This window comes from Pseudophryne corroboree, unplaced genomic scaffold (genome assembly GCF_028390025.1).
Source record: "Pseudophryne corroboree isolate aPseCor3 unplaced genomic scaffold, aPseCor3.hap2 scaffold_474, whole genome shotgun sequence".
NCBI lineage: Eukaryota > Metazoa > Chordata > Amphibia > Anura > Myobatrachidae > Pseudophryne > Pseudophryne corroboree.
This window is the reverse complement of record NW_026970086.1, coordinates 26,026-43,534: the sequence shown is the minus strand read 5'-3', so window position 1 is coordinate 43,534 and position 17,509 is coordinate 26,026. Positions and strand designations below refer to the sequence as shown.

At 34.6% G+C, this 17,509-nt stretch overlaps 2 non-coding genes across 2 annotated transcripts; both read left to right on the top strand.

Annotated features, from left to right (window-relative positions):
- Nucleotides 1–13,077: 13,077 nt before the first annotated feature.
- Nucleotides 13,078–13,151, top strand: TRNAN-AUU (transfer RNA asparagine (anticodon AUU)). The gene has a single exon. It is a non-coding gene; the product is annotated as a tRNA-Asn (tRNA).
- Nucleotides 13,152–16,584: 3,433 nt separating this feature from the next.
- Nucleotides 16,585–16,658, top strand: TRNAN-AUU (transfer RNA asparagine (anticodon AUU)). Its single transcript has one exon. It is a non-coding gene; the product is annotated as a tRNA-Asn (tRNA).
- Nucleotides 16,659–17,509: the final 851 nt, after the last annotated feature.

Sequence of the window (17,509 nt, the reverse complement as noted above, 5' to 3'; positions counted from 1 at the left end):
CTCTGGGTTATGGGTCCAGCATGCTTCCATTGCAGTACTCTGCTGCACATGTAAGTGCAAGAGATCCTGAAGCACTCACTCATCATGGGAAAGTACCAATGTGTTTATTCGTTGGTTGATAGAAGAAACATCTTACAAAAACTCTCCAGATTATTGATTTTTTAATGTTTTTCTAGGAAACGTTCTAGATGTATGCTTATTAGCCTTTGTCAGTATGTACTTTTTGCAAAGTGTCTCTGTGGCGCAATCGTTTAGTGTGTCCGGCTATTAACCAAAAGGTTGGTGGTTCAATCCCACCCAGGGACGTAATTGACCTTGTGATCAGATTTTGGTGATATTTAAGTAGACAAGTCAAAATTTCAAACCCCCTCTTATTGTGTAGGGTACCTGGCCTTCTCTGATGTAATCAGAGTTAGATTTGATTCAGTGATTTTATAAAAAACTGCTAGGAAGCACAATTTAGCAGTGGGTTGCAGAGAAAAAAAAATATGCTGGCAGAAAAATCCAATTGAGTGATTAAACAGCTCTTCATTTTCTGGCTTTATTTTTATGCTAACAAATTTGTTCTCTGAAAAGTGTCCACAAAGCCAAGTCTCTGATTAACACCTTTGTAGGGATGGTTTTTCACCTATTACTAAATTAAACTTGCTTCATTGGAAAGGCAGCAAGATGCATCCTCATTTCAATGTCTACTGAAATAATACAGGTTGACACCAGGAAACATTAACGCCACTGCATCCTTGCTGCTTTCTCATGTGGAAGTCTGTTTAATGTGAAAACAAGGTGATATCTAATTAGCACACAGGTAAGGAATTAAGAAAATCTTTATTTAAGGGTGAAGATGTTTCTCACAAAATCGTTGCCCCAATGCATCATTGAAATTCAAGCTGGAAAGATGATTTTAATATATCACTTGTACATTTTGTATTGCTCTTCTGGTGACAATGTAGTTTGTTTTTGTCAATTACAATTTTAATAATAGGGTAAAGAAAATTAAGTGGATTATTGAAAGAAAACAATACTGTCAATATACTATCAAAACAAATTAAAATGGTAAAAGTTATTGTACTTTAAGTAAAAATAAAAGAGCCAAAATATCAATCCCAGTTTTGGATTACTTTAATTAACAAAAAAAATGCATATAGCAAAGGATAGTTTCAATCTGCCTACCTCTGGGTTATGGGCCCAGCATGCTTCCATTGCAGTACTCTGCTGCACATGTAAGTGCAAGAGATCCTGAAGCACTCACTCATCATGGGAAAGTACCAATGTGTTTCTTCATTGGTTGATGGAAGAAACATCTTACAAAAACTCTCCAGATTATTGACTTTTTAAAGTTTTTCTAGGAAACGTTCTAGATGAATGCTTATTAGCCTTTGTCAGTATGGACTTTTGCAAAGTGTCTCTGTGGTGCAATTGGTTAGTGTGTAAGGCTATTAACCAAAAGGTTGGTGGTTCAATCCCACCCTGGGACGTAATTGACCTTGTGATCAGATTTTGGTGATATTTAAGTAGACAAGTCAAAATTTCAAACCCCATCTTATTGTGTAGGGTACCTGGCCTTCTCTGATGTTGTTAGATTTGATTCAGTGATTTTATAAAAAACAGCTAGGAAGCACAATTTAGCAGTGGGTTGCAGAGAAAAAAAATATGCTGGCAAAAAAATCCAATTGAGTGATTAAACAGCTCTTCATTTTCTGGTTTATTTTTATGCTAACAAATTTGTTCTCTGAAAAGTGTCCACAAAGCCAAGTCTCTGATTAACACCGTTGTAGGGATGGTTTTTCACCTATTACTAAATTAAACTTGCTTCATTGGAAAGGCAGCAAGATGCATCCTCATTTCAATGTCTATTGAAATAATACAGGTTGACACCAGGAAACATTAACGCCACTGCATCCTTGCTGCTTTCTCATGTGGAAGTCTGTTTAATGTGAAAACAAGGTGATATCTAATTAGCACACAGGTAAGGAATTAAGAAAATCTTTATTTAAGGGTGAAGATGTTTCTCACAAAATCGTTGCCCCAATGCATCATTGAAATTCAAGCTGGAAAGATGATTTTAATATATCACTTGTACATTTTGTATTGCTCTTCTGGTGACAATGTAGTTTGTTTTTGTCAATTACCATTTTAATAATAGGGTAAAGAAAATGAAGTGGATTTTTGAAAGAAAACAATACTGTCAATATACTATTAAAACAAATTAAAATGGTAAAAGTTATTGTACTTTAAGTAAAAATAAAAGAGACAAAATATCAATCCCAGTTTTGGATTACTTTAATTAACAAAAAAAAATGCATATAGCAGAGGATAGTTTCAATCTACCTATCTCTGGGTTATGGGCCCAGCATGCTTCCATTGCAGTACTCTGCTGCACATGTAAGTGCAAGAGATCCTGAAGCACTCACTCATCATGGGAAAGTACCAATGTGTTTCTTCATTGGTTGATGGAAGAAACATCTTACAAAAACTCTCCAGATTATTGACTTTTTTAAGTTTTTCTAGGAAACGTTCTTGATGAATGCTTATTAGCCTTTGTCAGTATGTATTTTTTGCAAAGTGTCTCTGTGGTGCAATTGGTTAGTGTGTAAGGCTATTAACCAAAAGGTTGGTGGTTCAATCCCACCCAGGAACGTAATTGACCTTGTGGTCAGATTTTGGTGATATTTAAGTAGACAAGTCAAAATTTCAAACCCCCTCTTATTGTGTAGGGTACCTGGCCTTCTCTGATGTAATCAGAGTTAGATTTGATTCAGTGATTTTATAAAAAACAGCTAGGAAGCACAATTTAGCAGTGGGTTGCAGAGAAAAAAAATATGCTGGCAAAAAAAATCCAATTGAGTGATTAAACAGCTCTTCATTTTCTAGCTTTATTTTTATGCTAACAAATTTGTTCTCTGAAAAGTGTCCACAAAGCCAAGTCTCTGATTAACACCTTTGTAGGGATGGTTTTTCACCTATTACTAAATTAAACTTGCTTCATTGGAAAGGCAGCAAGATGCATCCTCATTTCAATGTCTACTGAAATAATACAAGTTGACACCAGGAAACATTAACGCCACTGCATCCTTGCTGCTTTCTCATGTGGAAGTCTGTTTAATGCGAAAACAAGGTGATATCTAATTAGCACACAGGTAAGGAATTAAGAAAATCTTTATTTAAGGGTGAAGATGTTTCTCACAAAATCGTTGCCCCAATGCATCATTGAAATTCAAGCTGGAAAGATGATTTTAATATATCACTTGTACATTTTGTATTGCTCTTCTGGTGACAATGTAGTTTGTTTTTGTCAATTACCATTTTAATAATAGGGTAAAGAAAATTAAGTGGATTTTTGAAAGAAAACAATACTGTCAATATACTATTAAAACAAATTAAAATGGTAAAAGTTATTGTACTTTAAGTAAAAATAAAAGAGCCAAAATATCAATCCCAGTTTTGGATTACTTTAATTAACAAAAAAAAATGCATATAGCAGATGATAGTTTCAATCTGCCTACCTCTGGGTTATGGGCCCAGCATGCTTCCATTGCAGTACTCTGCTGCACATGTAAGTGCAAGAGATCCTGAAGCACTCACTCATCATGGGAAAGTACCAATGTGTTTCTTCGTTGGTTGATGGAAGAAACATCTTACAAAAACTCTCCCGATTATTGACTTTTTAAAGTTTTTCTAGGAAACGATTTAGATGAATGCTTATTAGCCTTTGTCAGTATTCACTTTTGCAAAGTGTCTCTGTGGCGCAATCAGTTAGTGTGTACGACTATTAACTAAAAGGTTGGTGGTTCAATCCCACCCAGGGATGTAATTGATCTTGTTATCAGATTTTGGTGATCTTTAAGTAGACAAGTCAAAATTTCAAACCCCCTCTTATGGTGTAGGGTACCTGGCCTTCTCTGATGTAATCAGAGTTAGATTTGATTCATTGATTTTATAAAAACAGCGAGGAAGCACAATTTAGCAGTGGTTTGCAGAGAAAAAAAAATATGCTGGCAGAAAAATCCAATTGAGTGATTAAACAGCTCTTCATTTTCTGGCTTTATTTTTATGCTAACAAATTTGTTCTCTGAAAAGTGTCCACAAAGCCAAGTCTCTGATTAACACCTTTGTAAGGATGGTTTTTCACCTATTACTAAATTAAACTTGCTTCATTGGAAAGGCAGCAAGATGCATCCTCATTTCAATGTCTCCTGAAATAATACAAGTTGACACCAGGAAACATTAACGCCACTGCATCCTTGCTGCTTTCTCATGTGGAAGTCTGTTTAATGCGAAAACAAGGTGATATCTAATTATCACACAGGTAAGGAATTAAGAAAATCTTTATTTAAGGGTGAAGATGTTTCTCACAAAATCGTTGCCCCAATGCATCATTGAAATTCAAGCTGGAAAGATGATTTTAATATATCACTTGTACATTTTGTATTGCTCTTCTGGTGACAATGTAGTTTGTTTTTGTCAATTACCATTTTAATAATAGGGTAAAGAAAATTAAGTGGATTTTTGAAAGAAAACAATACTGTCAATATACTATTAAAACAAATTAAAATGGTAAAAGTTATTGTACTTTAAGTAAAAATAAAAGAGCCAAAATATCAATCCCAGTTTTGGATTACTTTAATTAACAAAAAAAAAGCATATAGCAGAGGATAGTTTCAATCTGCCTACCTCTGGGTTATGGGCCCAGCATGCTTCCATTGCTGTACTCTGCTGCACATGTAAGTGCAAGAGATCCTGAAGCACTCACTCATCATGGGAAAGTACCAATGTGTTTCTTCGTTGGTTGATGGAAGAAACATCTTACAAAAACTCTCCAGATTATTAACTTTTTAAAGTTTTTCTAGGAAACGTTTTAGATGAATGCTTATTAGCCCTTGTCAGTATATACTTTTGCAATGTGTCTCTGTGGTGCAATCAGTTAGTGTGTACGGCTATTAACCAAAAGGTTGGTGGTTCAATCCCACCCAGGTACGTAATTGACCTTGTTATCAGATTTTGGTGATCTTTAAGTAGACAAGTCAAAATTTCAAACCCCCTGTTATGGTGTAGGGTACCTGGCCTTCTCTGATGTAATCAGAGTTAGATTTGATTCAGTGATTTATAAAAACAGCTAGGAAGCACAATTTAGCAGTGGGTTGTAGAGAAAAAGAAATATGCTGGCAGAAAAATCCAATTGAGTGATTAAACAGCTCTTCATTTTCTGGCTTTATTTTTATGCTAACAAATTTGTTCTCTGAAAAGTGTCCACAAAGCAAAGTCTCTGATTAACACCTTTGTAGGGATGGTTTTTCACCTATTACTAAATTAAACTTGCTTCATTGGAAAGGCAGCAAGATGCATCCTCATTTCAATGTCTACTGAAATAATACAAGTTGACACCAGGAAACATTCACGCCACTGCATCCTTGCTGCTTTCTCATGTGGAAGTCTGTTTAATGTGAAAACAAGGTGATATCTAATTAGCACACAGGTAAGGAATTAAGAAAATCTTTATTTAAGGGTGAAGATGTTTCTCACAAAATCGTTGCCCCAATGCATCATTGAAATTCAAGCTGGAAAGATGATTTTAATATATCACTTGTACATTTTGTATTGCTCTTCTGGTGACAATGTAGTTTGTTTTTGTCAATTACCATTTTAATAATAGGGTAAAGAAAATGAAGTGGATTTTTGAAAGAAAACAATACTGTCAATATACTATTAAAACAAATTAAAATGGTAAGAGTTATTGTACTTTAAGTAAAAATAAAAGAGCCAAAATATCAATCCCAGTTTTGGATTACTTTAATTAACAAAAAAAAATGCATATAGCAGAGGATAGTTTCAATCTGCCTACCTCTGGGTTATGGGCCCAGCATGCTTCCATTGCTGTACTCTGCTGCACATGTAAGTGCAAGAGATCCTGAAGCACTCACTCATCATGGGAAAGTACCAATGTGTTTCTTCGTTGGTTGATAGAAGAAACATCTTACAAAAACTCTCCAGATTATTGACTTTTTTAAGTTTTTCTAGGAAACGTTTTAGATGAATGCTTATTAGCATTTGTCAGTATGTACTTTTGCAAAGTGTCTCTGTGGCGCAATCAGTTAGTGTGTACGGCTATTAACCGAAAGGTTAGTGGTTCAATCCCACCCAGGGACGCAATTGACCTTGTGATCAGATTTTGGTGATCTTTAAGTAGACAAGTCAAATTTCATACTCCCTGTTATTGTGTAGGGTACCTGGCCTTCTCTGATGTAATCAGAGTTAGATTTGATTCAGTGATTTTATAAAAAAAGCTAGGAAGCACAATTTAGCAGTGGGTTGCAGAGAAAAAAAATATGCTGGCAGAAAAATCCAATTGAGTGATTAAACAGCTCTTTATTTTCTGGCTTTATTTTTATGCTAACAAATTTGTTCTCTGAAAAGTGTCCACAAAGCCAAGTCTCTGATTAACACCTTTGTAAGGATGGTTTTTCACCTATTACTAAATTAAACTTGCTTCATTGGAAAGGCAGCAAGATGCATCCTCATTTCAATGTCTACTGAAATAATACAGGTTGACACCAGGAAACATTAACGCCACTGCATCCTTGCTGCTTTCTCATGTGGAAGTCTGTTTAATGTGAAAACAAGGTGATATCTAATTAGCACACAGGTAAGGAATTAAGAAAATCTTTATTTAAGGGTGAAGATGTTTCTCACAAAATCGTTGCCCCAATGCATCATTGAAATTCAAGCTGGAAAGATGATTTTAATATATCACTTGTACATTTTGTATTGCTCTTCTGGTGACAATGTAGTTTGTTTTTGTCAATTACCATTTTAATAATAGGGTAAAGAAAATGAAGTGGATTTTTGAAAGAAAACAATACTGTCAATATACTATTAAAACAAATTAAAATGGTAAAAGTTATTGTACTTTAAGTAAAAATAAAAGAGCCAAAATATCAATCCCAGTTTTGGAATACTTTAATTAACAAACAAAAAAATGCATATAGCAGAGGATAGTTTCAATCTGCCTACCTCTGGGTTATGGGCCCAGCATGCTTCCATTGCTGTACTGTGCTGCACATGTAAGTGCAAGAGATCCTGAAGCACTCACTCATCATGGGAAAGTACCAATGTGTTTCTTCGTTGGTTGATAGAAGAAACATCTTACAAAAACTCTCCAGATTATTGACTTTATTAAGTTTTTCTAGGAAACGTTTTAGATGAATGCTTATTAGCCTTTGTCAGTATGTACTTTTGCAAAGTGTCTCTGTGGCACAATCAGTTAGTGTGTATGGCTATTAACCAAAAGGTTGGTGGTTCAATCCCACCCAGGGACGTAATTGACCTTGTTATCAGATTTTGGTGATATTTAAGTAGACAAGTCAAAATTTCAAACCCCCTCTTATTGTGTAGGGTACCTGGCCTTCTCTGATGTAATCAGAGTTAGATTTGATTCAGTGATTTTATAAAAACATCTAGGAAGCACAATTTAGCAGTGGGTTGCAGAGAAAAAGAAATATGCTTGCAAAAAAATCAAATTGCTTGATTTAACAGCTCTTCATTTTCTTGCTTTATTTTTATGCTAACAAATTTGTTCTCTGAAAAGTGTCCACAAAGCCAAGTCTCTGATTAACACCTTTGTAGGGATGGTTTTTCACCTATTACTAAATTAAACTTGCTTCATTGGAAAGGCAGCAAGATGCATCCTCATTTCAATGTCTACTGAAATAATACAGGTTGACACCAGGAAACATTAACGCCACTGCATCCTTGCTGCTTTCTCATGTGGAAGTCTGTTTAATGTGAAAACAAGGTGATATCTAATTAGCACACAGGTAAGGAATTACGAAAATCTTTATTTAAGGGTGAAGATGTTTCTCACAAAATTGTTGCCCCAATGCATCATTGAAATTCAAGCTGGAAAGATGATTTTAATATATCACTTGTACATTTTGTATTGCTCTTCTGGTGACAATGTAGTTTTTTTTGTCAATTACCATTTTAATAACAGGGTAAAGAAAATTAAGTGGATTTTTGAAAGAAAACTATACTGTCAATATACTATTAAAACAAATTAAAATGGTAAAAGTTATTGTACTTTAAGTAAAAATAAAAGAGCAAAAATATCAATCCCAGTTTTGATTACTTAAATTAACAAAAAAAATGCATATAGCAAAGGATAGTTTCAATCTGCCTACCTCTGGGTTATGGGTCCAGCATGCTTCCATTGCAGTACTCTGCTGCACATGTAAGTGCAAGAGATCCTGAAGCACTCACTCATCATGGGAAAGTACCAATGTGTTTATTCGTTAGTTGATGGAAGAAACATCTTACAAAAACTCTCCAGATTATTGATTTTTTAATGTTTTTCTAGGAAACGTTCTAGATGTATGCTTATTAGCCTTTGTCAGTAGGCACTTTTTGCAAAGTGTCTCTGTGGCGCAATCGGTTAGTGTGTTCAGCTATTAACCGAAAGGTTGGTGGTTCAATCCCACCCAGGGACCTAATTAAACTTGTGATCAGATTTTGGTGATATTTAAGTAGACAAGTCAAAATTTCAAACCCCCTCTTATGGTGTAGGGTACATGGCCTTCTCTGATGTAATCAGAGTTACATTTGATTCAGTGATTTTATAAAAAAACAGCTAGGAAGCACAATTTAGCAGTGGGTTGCAGAGAAAAAAAATATGCTGGCAGAAAAATCCAATTGAGTGATTAAACAGCTCTTCATTTTCTGGCTTTATTTTTATGCTAACAAATTTGTTCTCTGAAAAGTGTCCACAAAGCCAAGTCTCTGATTAACACCTTTGTAAGGATGGTTTTTCACCTATTACTAAATTAAACTTGCTTCATTGGAAAGGCAGCAAGATGCATCCTCATTTCAATGTCTACTGAAATAATACAAGTTGACACCAGGAAACATTAACGCCACTGCTTCCTTGCTGCTTTCTCATGTGGAAGTCTGTTTAATGTGAAAACAAGGTGATATCTAATTAGCACACAGGTAAGGAATTAAGAAAATCTTTATTTAAGGGTGAAGATGTTTCTCACAAAATCGTTGCCCCAATGCATCATTGAAATTCAAGCTGGAAAGATGATTTTAATATATCACTTGTACATTTTGTATTGCTCTTCTGGTGACAATGTAGTTTTTTTTGTCAATTACCATTTTAATAACAGGGTAAAGAAAATTAAGTGGATTTTTGAAAGAAAACTATACTGTCAATATACTATTAAAACAAATTAAAATGGTAAAAGTTATTGTACTTTAAGTAAAAATAAAAGAGCAAAAATATCAATCCCAGTTTTGATTACTTAAATTAACAAAAAAAATGCATATAGCAAAGGATAGTTTCAATCTGCCTACCTCAGGGTTATGGGTCCAGCATGCTTCCATTGCAGTACTCTGCTGCACATGTAAGTGCAAGAGATCCTGAAGCACTCACTCATCATGGGAAAGTACCAATGTGTTTCTTCGTTGGTTGATGGAAGAAACATCTTACAAAAACTCTCCAGATTATTAACTTTTTAAAGTTTTTCTAGGAAACGTTTTAGATGAATGCTTATTAGCCCTTGTCAGTATATACTTTTGCAATGTGTCTCTGTGGCGCAATCAGTTAGTGTGTACGGCTATTAACCAAAAGGTTGGTGGTTCAATCCCACCCAGGTACGTAATTGACCTTGTTATCAGATTTTGGTGATCTTTAAGTAGACAAGTCAAAATTTCAAACCCCCTGTTATGGTGTAGGGTACCTGGCCTTCTCTGATGTAATCAGAGTTAGATTTGATTCAGTGATTTATAAAAACAGCTAGGAAGCACAATTTAGCAGTGGGTTGTAGAGAAAAAGAAATATGCTGGCAGAAAAATCCAATTGAGTGATTAAACAGCTCTTCATTTTCTGGCTTTATTTTTATGCTAACAAATTTGTTCTCTGAAAAGTGTCCACAAAGCAAAGTCTCTGATTAACACCTTTGTAGGGATGGTTTTTCACCTATTACTAAATTAAACTTGCTTCATTGGAAAGGCAGCAAGATGCATCCTCATTTCAATGTCTACTGAAATAATACAAGTTGACACCAGGAAACATTCACGCCACTGCATCCTTGCTGCTTTCTCATGTGGAAGTCAGTTTAATGTGAAAACAAGGTGATATCTAATTAGCACACAGGTAAGGAATTAAGAAAATCTTTATTTAAGGGTGAAGATGTTTCTCACAAAATCGTTGCCCCAATGCATCATTGAAATTCAAGCTGGAAAGATGATTTTAATATATCACTTGTACATTTTGTATTGCTCTTCTGGTGACAATGTAGTTTGTTTTTGTCAATTACCATTTTAATAATAGGGTAAAGAAAATGAAGTGGATTTTTGAAAGAAAACAATACTGTCAATATACTATTAAAACAAATTAAAATGGTAAGAGTTATTGTACTTTAAGTAAAAATAAAAGAGCCAAAATATCAATCCCAGTTTTGGATTACTTTAATTAACAAAAAAAAATGCATATAGCAGAGGATAGTTTCAATCTGCCTACCTCTGGGTTATGGGCCCAGCATGCTTCCATTGCTGTACTCTGCTGCACATGTAAGTGCAAGAGATCCTGAAGCACTCACTCATCATGGGAAAGTACCAATGTGTTTCTTCGTTGGTTGATAGAAGAAACATCTTACAAAAACTCTCCAGATTATTGACTTTTTTAAGTTTTTCTAGGAAACGTTTTAGATGAATGCTTATTAGCATTTGTCAGTATGTACTTTTGCAAAGTGTCTCTGTGGCGCAATCAGTTAGTGTGTACGGCTATTAACCAAAAGGTTAGTGGTTCAATCCCACCCAGGGACGCAATTGACCTTGTGATCAGATTTTGGTGATCTTTAAGTAGACAAGTCAAATTTCATACTCCCTGTTATTGTGTAGGGTACCTGGCCTTCTCTGATGTAATCAGAGTTAGATTTGATTCAGTGATTTTATAAAAAAAGCTAGGAAGCACAATTTAGCAGTGGGTTGCAGAGAAAAAAAATATGCTGGCAGAAAAATCCAATTGAGTGATTAAACAGCTCTTTATTTTCTGGCTTTATTTTTAAGCTAACAAATTTGTTCTCTGAAAAGTGTCCACAAAGCCAAGTCTCTGATTAACACCTTTGTAAGGATGGTTTTTCACCTATTACTAAATTAAACTTGCTTCATTGGAAAGGCAGCAAGATGCATCCTCATTTCAATGTCTACTGAAATAATACAGGTTGACACCAGGAAACATTAACGCCACTGCATCCTTGCTGCTTTCTCATGTGGAAGTCTGTTTAATGTGAAAACAAGGTGATATCTAATTAGCACACAGGTAAGGAATTAAGAAAATCTTTATTTAAGGGTGAAGATGTTTCTCACAAAATCGTTGCCCCAATGCATCATTGAAATTCAAGCTGGAAAGATGATTTTAATATATCACTTGTACATTTTGTATTGCTCTTCTGGTGACAATGTAGTTTGTTTTTGTCAATTACCATTTTAATAATAGGGTAAAGAAAATGAAGTGGATTTTTGAAAGAAAACAATACTGTCAATATACTATTAAAACAAATTAAAATGGTAAAAGTTATTGTACTTTAAGTAAAAATAAAAGAGCCAAAATATCAATCCCAGTTTTGGAATACTTTAATTAACAAACAAAAAAATGCATATAGCAGAGGATAGTTTCAATCTGCCTACCTCTGGGTTATGGGCCCAGCATGCTTCCATTGCTGTACTGTGCTGCACATGTAAGTGCAAGAGATCCTGAAGCACTCACTCATCATGGGAAAGTACCAATGTGTTTCTTCGTTGGTTGATAGAAGAAACATCTTACAAAAACTCTCCAGATTATTGACTTTATTAAGTTTTTCTAGGAAACGTTTTAGATGAATGCTTATTAGCCTTTGTCAGTATGTACTTTTGCAAAGTGTCTCTGTGGCGCAATCAGTTAGTGTGTATGGCTATTAACCAAAAGGTTGGTGGTTCAATCCCACCCAGGGACGTAACTGACCTTGTTATCAGATTTTGGTGATATTTAAGTAGACAAGTCAAAATTTCAAACCCCCTCTTATTGTGTAGGGTACCTGGCCTTCTCTGATGTAATCAGAGTTAGATTTGATTCAGTGATTTTATAAAAACATCTAGGAAGCACAATTTAGCAGTGGGTTGCAGAGAAAAAGAAAAATGCTTGCAAAAAAATCAAATTGCTTGATTTAACAGCTCTTCATTTTCTGGCTTTATTTTTATGCTAACAAATTTGTTCTCTGAAAAGTGTCCACAAAGCCAAGTCTCTGATTAACACCTTTGTAGGGATGGTTTTTCACCTATTACTAAATTAAACTTGCTTCATTGGAAAGGCAGCAAGATGCATCCTCATTTCAATGTCTACTGAAATAATACAGGTTGACACCAGGAAACATTAACGCCACTGCATCCTTGCTGCTTTCTCATGTGGAAGTCTGTTTAATGTGAAAACAAGGTGATATCTAATTAGCACACAGGTAAGGAATTACGAAAATCTTTATTTAAGGGTGAAGATGTTTCTCACAAAATTGTTGCCCCAATGCATCATTGAAATTCAAGCTGGAAAGATGATTTTAATATATCACTTGTACATTTTGTATTGCTCTTCTGGTGACAATGTAGTTTTTTTTGTCAATTACCATTTTAATAACAGGGTAAAGAAAATTAAGTGGATTTTTGAAAGAAAACTATACTGTCAATATACTATTAAAACAAATTAAAATGGTAAAAGTTATTGTACTTTAAGTAAAAATAAAAGAGCAAAAATATCAATCCCAGTTTTGATTACTTAAATTAACAAAAAAAATGCATATAGCAAAGGATAGTTTCAATCTGCCTACCTCTGGGTTATGGGTCCAGCATGCTTCCATTGCAGTACTCTGCTGCACATGTAAGTGCAAGAGATCCTGAAGCACTCACTCATCATGGGAAAGTACCAATGTGTTTATTCGTTAGTTGATGGAAGAAACATCTTACAAAAACTCTCCAGATTATTGATTTTTTAATGTTTTTCTAGGAAACGTTCTAGATGTATGCTTATTAGCCTTTGTCAGTAGGCACTTTTTGCAAAGTGTCTCTGTGGCGCAATCGGTTAGTGTGTTCGGCTATTAACCGAAAGGTTGGTGGTTCAATCCCACCCAGGGACCTAATTAAACTTGTGATCAGATTTTGGTGATATTTAAGTAGACAAGTCAAAATTTCAAACCCCCTCTTATGGTGTAGGGTACATGGCCTTCTCTGATGTAATCAGAGTTACATTTGATTCAGTGATTTTATAAAAAAACAGCTAGGAAGCACAATTTAGCAGTGGGTTGCAGAGAAAAAAAATATGCTGGCAGAAAAATCCAATCGAGTGATTAAACAGCTCTTCATTTTCTGGCTTTATTTTTATGCTAACAAATTTGTTCTCTGAAAAGTGTCCACAAAGCCAAGTCTCTGATTAACACCTTTGTAAGGATGGTTTTTCACCTATTACTAAATTAAACTTGCTTCATTGGAAAGGCAGCAAGATGCATCCTCATTTCAATGTCTACTGAAATAATACAAGTTGACACCAGGAAACATTAACGCCACTGCTTCCTTGCTGCTTTCTCATGTGGAAGTCTGTTTAATGTGAAAACAAGGTGATATCTAATTAGCACACAGGTAAGGAATTAAGAAAATCTTTATTTAAGGGTGAAGATGTTTCTCACAAAATCGTTGCCCCAATGCATCATTGAAATTCAAGCTGGAAAGATGATTTTAATATATCACTTGTACATTTTGTATTGCTCTTCTGGTGACAATGTAGTTTGTTTTTGTCAATTACCATTTTAATAATAGGGTAAAGAAAATGAAGTGGATTATTGAAAGAAAACAATACTGTCAATATACTATTAAAACAAATTAAAATGGTAAGAGTTATTGTACTTTAAGTAAAAATAAAAGAGCCAAAATATCAATCCCAGTTTTGGATTACTTTAATTAACAAAAAAAAATGCATATAGCAGAGGATAGTTTCAATCTGCCTACCTCTGGGTTATGGGCCCAGCATGCTTCCATTGCTGTACTCTGCTGCACATGTAAGTGCAAGGGATCCTGAAGCACTCACTCATCATGGGAAAGTACCAATGTGTTTCTTCGTTGGTTGATAGAAGAAACATCTTACAAAAACTCTCCAGATTATTGACTTTTTTAAGTTTTTCTAGGAAACGTTTTAGATGAATGCTTATTAGCATTTGTCAGTATGTACTTTTGCAAAGTGTCTCTGTGGCGCAATCAGTTAGTGTGTACGGCTATTAACCAAAAGGTTGGTGGTTCAATCCCACCCAGTGACGTAATTGACCTTGTTATCAGATTTTGGTGATCTTTAAGTAGACAAGTCAAATTTCATACCCCCTGTTATTGTGTAGGGTACCTGGCCTTCTCAGATGTAATCAGAGTTAGATTTGATTCAGTGATTTTATAAAAACATCTAGGAAGCACAATTTAGCAGTGGGTTGCAGAGAAAAAGAAATATGCTGGCAAAAAAATCAAATTGCGTGATTAAACAGCTCTTCATTTTCTGGCTTTATTTTTATGCTAACAAATTTGTTCTCTGAAAAGTGTCCACAAAGCCAAGTCTCTGATTAACACCTTTGTAGGGATGGTTTTTCACCTATTACTAAATTAAACTTGCTTCATTGGAAAGGCAGCAAGATGCATCCTCATTTCAATGTCTACTGAAATAATACAGGTTGAAACCAGGAAACATTAACGCCACTGCATCCTTGCTGCTTTCTCATGTGGAAGTCTGTTTAATGTGAAAACAAGGTGATATCTAATTAGCACACAGGTAAGGAATTACGAAAATCTTTATTTAAGGGTGAAGATGTTTCTCACAAAATTGTTGCCCCAATGCATCATTGAAATTCAAGCTGGAAAGATGATTTTAATATATCACTTGTACATTTTGTATTGCTCTTCTGGTGACAATGTAGTTTGTTTTTGTCAATTACCATTTTAATAATAGGGTAAAGAAAATGAAGTGGATTTTTGAAAGAAAACAATACTGTCAATATACTATTAAAACAAATTAAAATGGTAAAAGTTATTGTACTTTAAGTAAAAATAAAAGAGCCAAAATATCAATCCCAGTTTTGGAATACTTTAATTAACAAACAAAAAAATGCATATAGCAGAGGATAGTTTCAATCTGCCTACCTCTGGGTTATGGGCCCAGCATGCTTCCATTGCTGTACTGTGCTGCACATGTAAGTGCAAGAGATCCTGAAGCACTCACTCATCATGGGAAAGTACCAATGTGTTTCTTCGTTGGTTGATAGAAGAAACATCTTACAAAAACTCTCCAGATTATTGACTTTATTAAGTTTTTCTAGGAAACGTTTTAGATGAATGCTTATTAGCCTTTGTCAGTATGTACTTTTGCAAAGTGTCTCTGTGGCGCAATCAGTTAGTGTGTATGGCTATTAACCAAAAGGTTGGTGGTTCAATCCCACCCAGGGACGTAATTGACCTTGTTATCAGATTTTGGTGATATTTAAGTAGACAAGTCAAAATTTCAAACCCCCTCTTATTGTGTAGGGTACCTGGCCTTCTCTGATGTAATCAGAGTTAGATTTGATTCAGTGATTTTATAAAAACATCTAGGAAGCACAATTTAGCAGTGGGTTGCAGAGAAAAAGAAAAATGCTTGCAAAAAAATCAAATTGCTTGATTTAACAGCTCTTCATTTTCTGGCTTTATTTTTATGCTAACAAATTTGTTCTCTGAAAAGTGTCCACAAAGCCAAGTCTCTGATTAACACCTTTGTAGGGATGGTTTTTCACCTATTACTAAATTAAACTTGCTTCATTGGAAAGGCAGCAAGATGCATCCTCATTTCAATGTCTACTGAAATAATACAGGTTGACACCAGGAAACATTAACGCCACTGCATCCTTGCTGCTTTCTCATGTGGAAGTCTGTTTAATGTGAAAACAAGGTGATATCTAATTAGCACACAGGTAAGGAATTACGAAAATCTTTATTTAAGGGTGAAGATGTTTCTCACAAAATTGTTGCCCCAATGCATCATTGAAATTCAAGCTGGAAAGATGATTTTAATATATCACTTGTACATTTTGTATTGCTCTTCTGGTGACAATGTAGTTTTTTTTGTCAATTACCATTTTAATAACAGGGTAAAGAAAATTAAGTGGATTTTTGAAAGAAAACTATACTGTCAATATACTATTAAAACAAATTAAAATGGTAAAAGTTATTGTACTTTAAGTAAAAATAAAAGAGCAAAAATATCAATCCCAGTTTTGATTACTTAAATTAACAAAAAAAATGCATATAGCAAAGGATAGTTTCAATCTGCCTACCTCTGGGTTATGGGTCCAGCATGCTTCCATTGCAGTACTCTGCTGCACATGTAAGTGCAAGAGATCCTGAAGCACTCACTCATCATGGGAAAGTACCAATGTGTTTATTCGTTAGTTGATGGAAGAAACATCTTACAAAAACTCTCCAGATTATTGATTTTTTAATGTTTTTCTAGGAAACGTTCTAGATGTATGCTTATTAGCCTTTGTCAGTAGGCACTTTTTGCAAAGTGTCTCTGTGGCGCAATCGGTTAGTGTGTTCGGCTATTAACCGAAAGGTTGGTGGTTCAATCCCACCCAGGGACCTAATTAAACTTGTGATCAGATTTTGGTGATATTTAAGTAGACAAGTCAAAATTTCAAACCCCCTCTTATGGTGTAGGGTACATGGCCTTCTCTGATGTAATCAGAGTTACATTTGATTCAGTGATTTTATAAAAAAACAGCTAGGAAGCACAATTTAGCAGTGGGTTGCAGAGAAAAAAAATATGCTGGCAGAAAAATCCAATCGAGTGATTAAACAGCTCTTCATTTTCTGGCTTTATTTTTATGCTAACAAATTTGTTCTCTGAAAAGTGTCCACAAAGCCAAGTCTCTGATTAACACCTTTGTAAGGATGGTTTTTCACCTATTACTAAATTAAACTTGCTTCATTGGAAAGGCAGCAAGATGCATCCTCATTTCAATGTCTACTGAAATAATACAAGTTGACACCAGGAAACATTAACGCCACTGCTTCCTTGCTGCTTTCTCATGTGGAAGTCTGTTTAATGTGAAAACAAGGTGATATCTAATTAGCACACAGGTAAGGAATTAAGAAAATCTTTATTTAAGGGTGAAGATGTTTCTCACAAAATCGTTGCCCCAATGCATCATTGAAATTCAAGCTGGAAAGATGATTTTAATATATCACTTGTACATTTTGTATTGCTCTTCTGGTGACAATGTAGTTTGTTTTTGTCAATTACCATTTTAATAATAGGGTAAAGAAAATGAAGTGGATTATTGAAAGAAAACAATACTGTCAATATACTATTAAAACAAATTAAAATGGTAAGAGTTATTGTACTTTAAGTAAAAATAAAAGAGCCAAAATATCAATCCCAGTTTTGGATTACTTTAATTAACAAAAAAAAATGCATATAGCAGAGGATAGT